At 44.0% G+C, this 12,561-nt stretch overlaps 1 non-coding gene and 1 pseudogene across 1 annotated transcript; one reads left to right on the top strand and one right to left on the bottom strand.

Moving 5' to 3' along the window:
* Positions 1–1,013: 1,013 nt before the first annotated feature.
* Positions 1,014–1,113, bottom strand: LOC123073064 (small nucleolar RNA Z103). Its single transcript, XR_006435578.1, has one exon. It is a non-coding gene; the product is annotated as a small nucleolar RNA Z103 (small nucleolar RNA).
* Positions 1,114–2,753: 1,640 nt separating this feature from the next.
* LOC123067163 (probable ubiquitin-conjugating enzyme E2 23) lies at positions 2,754–8,895 on the top strand (annotated as a pseudogene).
* The last annotated feature ends 3,666 nt before the right edge of the window (positions 8,896–12,561 follow it).

Consider the following 12,561-nt stretch of genomic DNA (forward strand, 5'->3'; position numbering starts at 1 on the left):
GTTTTATAGGAATGTGATCCAAGATTATTTTTTTCCTATTGGTGTTGTTTCATTTGTACTCCCTCCTTCCCAAAATATAAGGCACGGTTTGACTTTTCTGGTCTTCGTTGCACAACTTTGACTATATTTTTTCTGTATTATATGTTTATAAAATTATTATACATACATATGAAATAAAATTGCTTTGCAAGACAAATACAGCGATATCATTTATACATGTTCAATCCATATACTTTGATATATATTGGTGGTTAAAGTTGTGCATCAAAGACCGTAAAAAGTCAATCGCGCCTTATATTTTGGAAAGGAGGGAGTAGAATGCAATCCTTAGGAATGGGAGGAGTGGCGAAGCTTAAAGCCGTTGGTTCGACGTGGTCCGCGGTGACGGTCGGGTACTTGTCCTGCATGGTGCGCCAGCGAAGCAGGGCGACGGATTTTGAGCACCACAGTGAGCGTTCTCTTGGTTGGTAATTCCGCGACATCGGTATGAAGTGAAAAGGCGGCAATGAGGGGAATTTTCGTCAGAAAACACCACCTACACTTTTGTATTGACAAAAAAGACCATCTTAAGACCATATTGACAGAAAAGAGCATGTCCACCGTGACGGCAGGTGCGGCAGCCGACACCTGGCATCTGCCGCCACCGGCTGAGGCGGTAGGACTGGCCGCCATGAGGAGAGGCGGCAGGTCCAGCGTAACAGGTTCTCCCTGCCGCATCGCATATTTGAATGGATTATCTTTATTCCTCACACGTATAAATGTATAAATACCCATCAACTAGTGAGAATCATGTTAGTCGATTTTAATCACCTTTATTCCTCAAAATAAATCATCAAACAAATACCACCAAATGTCCGCGAACACATTCAAACATAGGGTCAAACGTATTCATGGGCAGCCGCCCGGGTATAGGCCATCCAATGGTGATCATCAGATATCTCAGTCACATCCGTTCAGATTTTGAGTACCGAAAAACAAAACGAGATAAAAAAAAGGTGACAAAGATAATAAAGATGGATCGATTTTTTTGGCTTGGAATCCTCTGATAAAGGATTACATTTGAGCACAATATAATTATAGTCGGTCAACTGCGGAAAGGATCCTCACTTCCACCAGTCACTTTTTCCTTTAACCATACGATTAGCATCCAACAGCCATCAAGTGCGCACTGTTCTTTTCTTCTTTTCTTTCTTCTTCCTCCGCCCTGAAGTTTTCTCCTACCCCGTAGCCTATCCTGTTAGAAATAAATGGGTTTGACCCATTAACAATTTCTGAAATCTCAAAGTGGCCTATGTATAAAATAGCAAGTGGTGATTCTAAAGATTAGTATCACCCTGAAAGTTGAGGAAGTAAGAGACCTCTTTATATAGTTGGTTCTCTACACCATATTTATTGAGGTGTGAATGAGAGAAATAAGAAACCGCATGTGTGCACGCTCGCCTCTCCACTTTATTTTTTTATGTCTTGGCAGAAAAGTTAATAATTTTTTGTCCGGTAACTATACGAGTAAGAACCCAAGTCGGTTTGAGATCATGACCGCGATACGATACCGCCTCTGGTCCTCTTATATGTACTGCTACCGGGCCGCAGACAAAGATACATCGAAAACACCTAGGGTTTTGCCTTATCTTGCAACTTGTGCCGCCACCGTAGTCTACTCTATCCCGAACACTGGCGTGCGGGAGAGCAGGTGTTTGAAACCTTTCGTTCTTGCAATCCTGCATCGGGAGAGCATGAATTAGGTTTTCTGAGAAGCGCTCTGCGCGACTGCCCAATTTTGTCATTATGGGTTGTCTTCTGTCCAAGTCGAGCGGTGCTACTTATCATCGTCGTCAGCAACAGATCGCCGCCAACATCGTCACCAACAACGTCGATCCCGCAACAACTAATGAACCGCACGTCCATCGTGATATGTTCATGTGTCTACCTATAGTTGTTGTTACATGTGCAACGTTGTTGTGCATGTTTTTCTATTCATCTAGTATGCTAGATTGTTGCATTCTATTTTCTATTAGACTCAGAAAGTACTTATACTGGAATAAATCATGAATTTGTTCATCTAATCGACGAGGACTAAACAACCCTAACCTATAAAATACTAATCGGAACAGAGGCATTGGGATTCTCCCCCTCGCCATCGCTCACCCGAGCGGAAGGCAGAGCGAAGGCGAATCCATGGGGTCGCCGGTAAAGTCTGGAGTGAGAGTTTGGGCAAGAAACTATTGAGATGGGTTCTGCATGTCCCGAAAGAGTGTATTTCCCTCTCTCCATATATCTTGCCATGGGAGCGCATGAGGCGGTGGGAATTTTCGATCTGGGGACGAGGAGAGACGAACGCTTGCGAGGCGCCTATGATCTGTCCTTTTTCGAGAAAGAAAATAAAGTGTACTGTATTGCTATTGTAGAAGGAACAAAACCCTGATCCGTATTAATTAGGCTAGAACTCAGGAGCATCTTCTATATATATCTATACAGCTTCCGTCGTGTGCGATCAATCTTCTTAGAATTAATTAAGGCCACTGCTACGCGTCATCCGGTTGACGCGAGGCAAATATAAACCGCCTCGCGAGCCGTTGGATGAGGCGTTGCACAGCCACCCGATTTGCGCCAGTAGACGTGGAGAGGAACAGACGCGGCTGCAAAAACTGAACCTTATCTCTGCAGCGCAGCTCCTCCTCCGTTGCTCGTCGCCAACGGCCGTCCTACCGTCTCGTTGCACTGCAGCTTCTGCCGCCGTGCGAGGTCAGCAGGTCATGGCACCCACGCATTGCATTGCAGCTCCACCCCGCCGGCGAGATTCAACACCTCCCCAGTTGCATTGTAGCTCCGCCACCGACGTGCAGCACCACGTCCGTTGCATTACAGCTTCTGCCGCCGGCGAGGTCCGCGTGTCCCAGCACCTCCCCGGTTGCATTGCAGCTCCGCCGCCGACGTGCATAACCATGTCCGTTGCATTACAGCTTCTGTCGCTGACGAGATCCGTGGGTCGCGGCACATCTTGTGTTGCATTGCAGCTCCGTCACCCCGGCGAGATCCGCGGCCGCGCATGACATTGCAGCATCCCTCCGGCAAGCCGTTGACCTGATGAACCCTCCACAACAGCCTCCGATGACAACGCCAATTGTTGCAACCCAACATCAGCGGACTCGGCTGCCGGAGTTGTAGAAGATGCCCGGCGCGCGCCCGACAAGCAGACACTAGCAACCCCACGACCCCCTTGCAGCAATGGTGGAGTTGTAGAAAGCATCACCGGACGCCCCCGCCAAAAACAGCCTTCACTGACAGAACCGGTGGTGTTGGAATGCAGCGGCGCCGTCTCGCCGGCTTCACGCATCCTCCTGGCCGCCCTTGCAGCGTCTGCCATGGCCGCCCGTGGAGCATCAGCGTCTGCCATGTCTTCTTCCTTGCCGGCTTGCAGCGGAGTGGGAGGCAGAAGACATGTCGGCAAGTGGTCGACGCGTGTGGGGGGAGAAATGCTTCCGTGAGGTGCTGAGAGGTAGAGGAGGCTGCGGGGTTGAGATAAGGCAGAGGAGGTAGCGGTGCCTGGGTCCACATCGGGACGCGTGGCGATCGTGCGAGACGGTTCATTTCTCCCAGAAATTCAGTCGGGCAGAAGGAAGAGTTTTCCATTAATTAAGCAGGCCGTGGTGTACTTGTCCGAGTAGTATAGGACTTCTAATCCAATCCGTACGTGGCATATATATAGTAGTATAAAATATACATCTATTGCCTTTTTCCTAGCATATATACGGAAAAAAATTTGTACTGGGACTTAAAATCTTAGAAGGTGCTTGGATACGTTTTAGTCTTATGACTAAAAATATTGGGACTAAAACTTGCTAGCCTCACCCATGCTCCGATCCAAATACTAAAGAGACTAAAATTAAGTTATTGAGCATTTATTATCCTCCAAACCCTCCAATTCAGAACTCGCATGTGTTAAAGGAGAGGAATTAAATGAGGAGAGAAAGGGCTAATACATATTTTAGTAGGTTTTCTACTAGCACAAATACCCGTGCGTTGCAACGGGAGAAAAAAGATAATATCACACGTCTTTTCTCGTTTATTACAACTCGTATTACAGTGATAAGTAGAATTATTTTTTGCCTCCATAAGTAAACTTGCTGAAATGTCTCTTATGTTTCTCTTTCTCCTAATTTTTTGCACAAAGCTCTTTCATGAATCTGCACATTCCTGGTAGCTAGCACACTGTTTATAATAGGTTTTGTGGGAAGTAGTACCGCCGTGCCCCGTGCATGGAGCTCTTTGGTGCAGCTGATATGGTTGCACACCTAGAAAGAACACAATGAAATAATATTCAAGGGATATTGCTCGACGCCAGCTCAGGTGCTTCACACTAAGGGAAGACCTTGGGCTTGGACATGTCATGCACTGTTCCAGAATCTTCATCATGCTAATGCTACAACGGCCAATAGAACCTGACTGAGGAAGCCTCGTTTTCCTTCTCAGTCCTCTGGTGATGTTTGATGGTAAAATTATACGTTGGTCAATATCCGACATATGAATGTCCTCTATTTTAACACGATGGCTCACCATGTTGCCAATTATCTTTCTTCTCACTCTCGTTGATGATGGATGCAATATCCACGTGATCGCAATTCATTCAACGTGGTAAAAAATGGGCTTGTCACTGTACGACACACTTGTCATTGTCTCGCGCAAGGGAATGTTTTGAACTTTGAAAACAAATCTCATCGACCATGGACTACTCGCCAACCCCAAGACATATAAAGAATTTCCAAAATTAATCAAATCCTAGATATAAAATACATCTGAATAGGAAGAGTTTTTTGAATCGACAAACATTATTTTTAAATTTAGACATTTTTTTAAATTCACAAACATTTGTTTTTTAGACAAACATTTATTGAAATGCATGAATAGTTTTTGATTTCATGATGACTCAGATTCACAAATATGTTTTGAATACACGATCATTTTATCAAGATCATGAACTTGATTTTATTTAACGACATTTCTTTCCAAATTATTTTTATAATTTGCAAATATTTTTGTAAAATTAGTAACATTTTTTGAAACCACGAAAATTTTATGATTTCCTGAACTTTTTTGAATTCACACACATTTTATAATTTCTCAAACAGCTTTTTCAAACTCGCAACTTTTTAATACTTGAAAATCTCAAATTGATTTAAAGAAGGAGAAAACAAAAACAGAAGTGAGAAAAGAGAAGACCAGAAAAAAGAAAAAAAAAACAGGGCATTAAGTCCGCTGGCTGGCCCATGTAGGCCTAAAGTAGGTGGGAATAAGTCATGAGAAAAAGGTGGAGGAAAATATTGGTAGAAGCTGGGGTTCGAACCCTGGTCTACAAACTCTGGAAACGACGGCGACTTTGAAAAGAGAAATCGAATCGTTTTCTTCACTTACGGGTGGCATAGCGGGTAATTTCTAGCAACTTCGGGGGGCGATTTTTGTGACGTACGGGCAGAAGCAATATCTGCTTTATTATTATTATTATTATTATTATTATTATTATTATTATTATTATTATTATATTATTAGTAGGTATAGATATGACTAAAAAAATTTAGTCTCAAGACTAGTCCTAGCCTCTCTTTAGTCAGGGGTGCTTGGAACTTTAGCCTCTAAAAGAGACTATTTTTAGTCTGACTAAAAATAGTCCTTTGGATCCAAGCACCCTCTTAGCAACTAGTCTTCACAATGCATAGGTGCTTAGCTTTGGTAGCTAAGCTTCCCTCATGGAATTGTTTAATAATTAAACTCCCTCATGTATTGGTTGGTAGTCTTTTTACATAGGTTCACGTGCTTAGCACCGTTTCTTTCTAGGGTCACCATAATGCTCTCTCTCCTCTTTAATTGCTTTGCCACATCATTTTTTTTTGCCAATGTGACGTCCTTAGCACCTATACACCTTGGAGCACTGGGAAGGGCCTAAGCATTATGGCACCGACAAGGGGCTAGTGGAGGCATCCGCTCCTCCAGCCTACCAAAACCCGAACGATCTTACGTTCTTCTGTGCCGCGTCCAATTGCTGTTGGGGGCTTGCTGACCGCTGTTTTTTTCCTGAAACTAGTTCCGCCAAAGGGCATGCAGCATGTGCTCCTGATCAAAACACAAACAATAACGATGATGATGATGATGGGAAGGAGGAGGAGGAGGAGTGGGAGGGGGAGGAATACAATGCATGCTCACAAGACAATCAAGATGAGTGTGAAGCTGCTTCAACCTCTCAGGTGGTACCACCTACGAAGCAGAATTATGCGAGGTTTTATCGGAAGCAGCTACGGAAGGTCGTCTTTGAGGGCCATAGACGGGCGCAACGCCCACAAGTCATGAGACATGTGGAAGTGGAGTTTCCAATGGTCGTCGCCAACACCTGCACCGCCGTCGATGTGTTGTGGCAGGACGGCACACGGCAGCATGGCAGACCTTCAGCAACCCTTGTTCCCTTTGGGATTGTGAATGAGCAAGAGTTCTTCCCAGGGCAACATGTTGTCGCCGACGTCATTCTTAACAATGATGTCGTTGACGCTACAGGAGACCATGTTGGTGGCACAACAACTACTAGTTTCAACAACGACATTGCTGCTGCTGGCATTGGACCAACGAAGCTTGTGAGCATCATCAAGAGCCTGCAATACGACCAGACGGTTTGTGTGTCATGGTTAAAGACGCCAAGGCACCCTAATGAGGCTAGGGAGGTCGGGTGCCACGATACCGTCAGTGCTTACGACCTAAAAGTGGACTCTAACCACTCTGCTTACTACGGTGATATTGTCATTCGTCTCCTACCTCCAGGATCAACAGATGACGGTGAAAGCACACCACTGTTATAGGGAAACAAGAAGATAAATGCTATTCCCGCTGATCTTTCATGGGTGGGGCGGGTATTGAACTTCCTAATGGGCACGTCCAAGTCAAATGGGGTGATGGTAGCATGTCAACGGTACGTGGATAGTTTCTAATACCTTTCCTTTCATCTACAACTACTGCGTATGTTACAATTCTCTACTCAACTCATTAGCCATTCTTGATTTGTTTGGGCGTGCTGTAGGTATTGCCCCATGAGATCGCTGTCGTCAAGGACGAGCACTGCATGGAGCTATGGAATGAAATGGACGACTGGGTAGAGGACGATGGCATCAATGGCGACTTGCTAGAGGACGATGGCATCGATGATGCACCTGAAGAACCAGCTGCAGCCAGCACGGTATATATCTAATCTTTTTAAAGTTATCCACTTTGACAAACAATGAAGTATGAGGACTTTGTTGTAAAAGAAAAAAAGAGGTATGGGGACTACTTCGGATTCTCGTGACGGCCCCAAAAGTACTACTTATACTGTGATAAATAATTACATGGATAGATTCAGCTCAACTGATGTGGCTATAAGTACATGTTATCTGATTTTAGGACATTGATCTTCAGGATCAAGACAACGATGTCGAAGGCGTCAACCCGGCAGTATCGAGTACAAGCCTTTTAGGGTTTTCATTCCGGTCTTTGCTCCAATTGACCGGCAACATGGTGGCTCGAGGTAAAGGATACCTGATGAACTGGCAGCCCTCGTCGGCGTCGTTACCAAGCTCAGAGTTGCCAGTGCCCACGAATGATGATAGCATCGGTGGTGCTGCAATGGTAATTAGCGATGCAGATGTGACCAGCCACGGTTATGACAAGGAGAGGACGAAGGCTGCAGATGCAGATGCTACCTGTTGCTGCGACGAATCATTCTTCTTTCCATGTTTCGATGTACTGCAGATCAGCCCTTTGGATCACCACTACCTTGACTCTACGGACCAGGTAATTATATTTCTTTAGAAGATGATGATGACGAACGGTAGGTAATTAGGGTTAGACTAAATAAAGTTTATTTGCACAATATGGTTTGCCCATCGTTGGAATCTCTTTGCTGCTTAATAATGAAATTTGCTTTTTACGCAAAATAAAATTGAATCCCTTTGGCTTAAAATATCTACATGACCACACAACATATTGCAAGTTATAATAAGTCAAATTTTACTAAATGTAGAACTTCAATCAATCTTCTCTTTTTCAAGGAAATGCACGGCGCTAGTCGAGGGAAGAGTTGGGCCAAAACGGTGCAAAAGGAATAGAAAATTCTGGAGAAAGACTTACCAGGTATGCTGGTGCACATGAAAATACATGGTCCATGCATGGTTAGAAATGAATAGACAACTTTAATGTGCAGAAACCATCTACGTGCGAGCGTTCGAGGACCGCATGGATCTGCTTCGGATGGTGATGGTGGGAGCAAGCGGGACGCCATACGATCACGGGCCCTTCTTCTTCGATCTGCAGCTACCTCCGTCGTACCCCGATGCTCCACCACAAGTGTACTACCACTCCTACGGCCTACGCCTCAATCCCAACCTCTACGAGTCTGGTACAGTGTGCCTCAGCCTGCTAAACACATTCGGTGGCGAGGGCACCGAGGTCTGGTCGTCAACAACGTCAAGCCTCCTCCAAGTCGTTGTCTCCATCCAGGGTCTCGTCCTCAATGACCAACCATACTACAACGAAGCCGGCTATGAGACACTGGCCGACAAACCGGAGGGCCACCGCAATGCACTGCCCTACAATGAGAATGCTTACCTACTAACCCCGCGGACCATGCAACACCTTTTACGTCGGCCACCTCGGGGATTTGAGGAATTCATCAAGGAACACTTCCGCCGCCAGGGAAAATTATTGCTTAGGACATGCAATGTGTGGCTTCAGGGAAATGTTGTCGACGATGCCCATGCCACTGAAGCGACTAGGAAGCAACCATGCTCGAATGGGTTAAGGCTTGCACTCACAAACGTGATGCCAAACCTCGTGGCAGCCTTCACCGAGATCGGCGCCAAGGGGTGTGAAGAGTTCCAGTAGCTGCAAATCAAGTTGCCATGTGCTCTCAGCACCACTCCACTAGACAGAGTGTTTGATGGTGGGAGCTTTGCTGCAAATGGGGGCGGGTTAGTTCAAAGAGGGGTCCGTGGATATAGGATTTTTGGTGATGGTGGTGGTCTTGTAATCATTCACATTTTTGTTCTACAACAATTATGTACTCCTTTTTGCTTTATTTTCTCGATTAAAAAGGAGTTCAACAAGAGAGGTATCATTGTGGACTGCATCATTTATCGATCAACATATATAAAGGCTCGGTGTATATTTTTCATTGTGATGCATTAATACAATGTTTATCTATTAACATATTTTGTGTTATATATCGCCAAGCGTGGTCATGCTTTAAGAACGTGCAAGATCTGTTTTTGGATCCAGCTCAATTCAGCTAGCAATAATAGACGGAGATGCCTAGAGGTTAGAGAGCAGGTTAAGCATGCACTTCGAGATATAGGAGTTACTGCAAAAGAAATGAGGTTTAACTGAATCATTAGAGTTGTTTGAAGCTAATTCTTAGATGAAGAATAATAAAGCACCGGGGGCGGATAGATTTCCAGCAGAGTTTTATAAAAGGTGCTGGCATATCATCAAAGGGGATTTGCTCCCAATGTTCCAGGATTTATTCGCTGGTCAGCTTCAAGTGTTTCACCTGAATTTTGGAACCATTACTTTGCTCACTGAGAAAACAGAGGCGGTACGAATTGAGCAGTTCAGACCCATCTATCTTCTGAATCTAAGTTTCAAAATTTTTATCAAGGTTGGGACAAATAGACTCACACAGATTGCGCATTCTGTGGTGCAGCCGTCCCAAATTGCTTTCATGCCGGATAGAAACATCCTTAAAGGGGTGGTGGTCTTGCATGAAACGCTCCATGAAATCCATACGAAAAAACTAGATGGGGTAGTTTTCAAAGTGGATTTCGAAAAAGCGTACGACAAAGTCAAATGGCCATTCCTCCAATAAGCGTTGAGGATGAAGGGTTTTGATCAAGCCTGGAGACAACAGGTAGAATCTTTCACGCAAAAAGGAAGTGTTGGAATTAAAGTGAATGATGATATAGGTGGATATTTCCAAACACTTAAGGGCTTGAGACAAGGAGATCCAATGTCACCTATTCTGTTCAACATTGTAGTTGACATGTTGACGATTCTAATAGGGAGGGCTAAGGATGCTGGCCAAGTAGGTAGTTTGGTACCTCATCTAATTGATGGAAGTGTATATGTCCTACAGTACGCAGAAGATACTATCATCTTTATGGAGCATGACTTGGCGAAAGCGAGAAACATGAAGCTGGTGTTATGCTTATTTGAACAATTGATCGGACTAAAAATTAATTTCACAAGAGCGAATTGTTCTGTTTTGGAAGAGCCAATGAGGAACAAGAGGTGTATAATCAATTGTTCGGTTGTGAAATGGGGGCTTTACCTTTCACGTATTTAGGTATACCCATTCATCATTGTAAGCTAACAAATAGCGAATGGAAGTGCATTGAGGATCGGTTTGAGAATAAATTGGGATGCTGGAAGGGCAAACTGATGTTGTATGGAGGCCGTCTAATTCTTATTAATTCGGTTCTCACAAGTATGCCCGTGTTTCTCTTGTCTTTTTTCGAGGTTCCAGTGGGAGTTCGAAAAAGACTTGATTTCTATCGATCCCGTTTTTTCTGGCAAAGTGATGAGCTGAAGAGGAAGTATAGACTAGCTAAATGGGACATTATTTGCCGACCGAAGGACCAAGGGGGTCTAGGTATCGAAAATCTTGAGGTGAAGAACAAATGTCTCCTTAGCAAATGGTTGTATAAGCTTTCTCGAGAGACCGAGGCCACATGGGCACAGATTCTGCGTAATAAGTACCTTCAATCCAAAACTCTATCCCAGGTGACAGTGAGGCCGATGGATTCGCCTGTCTGGAAAGGACTCATGAGAGTTAAATCAGTCTTTTTTAAACAGACCAAGGTTGTTGTCGGTAACGGTACTTCTACGAGATTCTGGGAGGATAGCTGGCTAGGGGACTCACCTCTCGCGCTTCAGTATCCTTCTCTCTATAGTATTGTTCAACGGAGAGATGCAACCGCTGAGTCAGTATGTCAGTCCACGCCTCTAAATATCAGCTTCAGGAGAGTGTTAGCCGGTAACCGTTGGGAAGTTTGTCTCCATCTTGTGGGAAGATTGATGGAAGTTCAACTCTCTCAACATCCGGATCCGTTGTGTTGGAAGCTTACTAGGAATGGAGAATTTACGGTTAAATCCATGTATCTGGATGTTATTAATTCTAGTGTTGTTCCTACTTCGAAACATGTTTGGCATGTCAAAGTTCCCTTGAGAGTTAAAGTGTTTATGTGGTTTGTACACAAACAAGTCATTTTAACTAAGGATAACTTGATTAAACGCAACTGGACTGGTTCCTCTAGATGTAGCTTTTGCGACAGGGATGAAACAATCAGATACCTCTTTCTCGAGTGTCCTTTGGCAAAGATTCTTTGGCAATCAGTGAACATAGCCTTCAATATTACTCCTCCGAATAATATTAACACATTATTTGGGACGTGGTTGGATGGGATTGAGCCCCAAACAGCGAGACACATTCGTGTAGGAGTATGTGCTTTATTATGGGCTATCTGGAATTATAGAAATGATTTGGTCTTTAATAGAACAACAAATACTCATTTTTTGCAGGTTTTCTTCTGAGCCACTGCGTTGATCCGTATGTGGTCGTTACTCACTCCGACGGGAGACGGTAGCATGGGATATTTTCAGCCGGTTTGGATGGCGGTCATGTAATAGGATAGGCAATTAGTTTTCCTATCTCTTTTGCTAGCCGGTTGTGGCTTCTATTTTTGTTCCTTAGCTCTTTGTGAGCACCTTTTGTTCGAGACTTTAAGATATTTGTCGAACCTTTTTGCTTGCTAATAAAGGTGGCCGTATGCATCACTCTGATGCAGAGGCCGGGGATGTCCCCCTTTTCTAAAAAAAAACTGAATCATTAGAAATAAAACACTCTTTGGTGTAAAGCTACAAATTAAGATGGTTATGTTCTTCAAGTAGATCATCACCATTTGTTTTGGCGTTTCAGAATTCAATCTGCTACTTGCATCATAATTGCACCGGTGTAAAGTTGATCTTGCTCGAATATTAAAGTTGATCTTGCTACTACTATTGTTTTCTTGAGATGGAGTAATCTGGCTAAACCAAATCTGTAGAGAAGATAGGAGGCAATGTTTATTCCTTGTTTACCTCAAATCTTGTAGAGGGCTGCTGAGTCCTGCGAGATTCTCGGCCATGATACCCTCATCTACAGTCATGGCACACTACAAGCAACATTAGAAAGAATCACCATCACACTAAATTGAAGAACAGGAAAAGCAGCCAACTGACAGCAAACTAGTTCATAGACCAAGCGGGAGGGGGTAGACCTTTTGCAATACAAAGGAAATCAAAGGCAAACGTTTGGGTATGTACATCATCAACCAATATATTACATATAGTAAGTAGGCAGTTGTCTGTTCAAATGCAAAGTATCTTAACTAAAACCATGGCACTTATTTTGGAACGGAGGGAGTACCTACGTATAAATATATATAATCTTTCGCTGAGACATGGCTTAAAACTGGTTCTCCATGCAAGTAGACATAAACAGTAGTGTGAAACACA

The sequence above is a fragment of the Triticum aestivum genome, chromosome 3B (genome assembly GCF_018294505.1).
Source record: "Triticum aestivum cultivar Chinese Spring chromosome 3B, IWGSC CS RefSeq v2.1, whole genome shotgun sequence".
Classification (NCBI taxonomy): Eukaryota; Viridiplantae; Streptophyta; class Magnoliopsida; order Poales; family Poaceae; genus Triticum; species Triticum aestivum.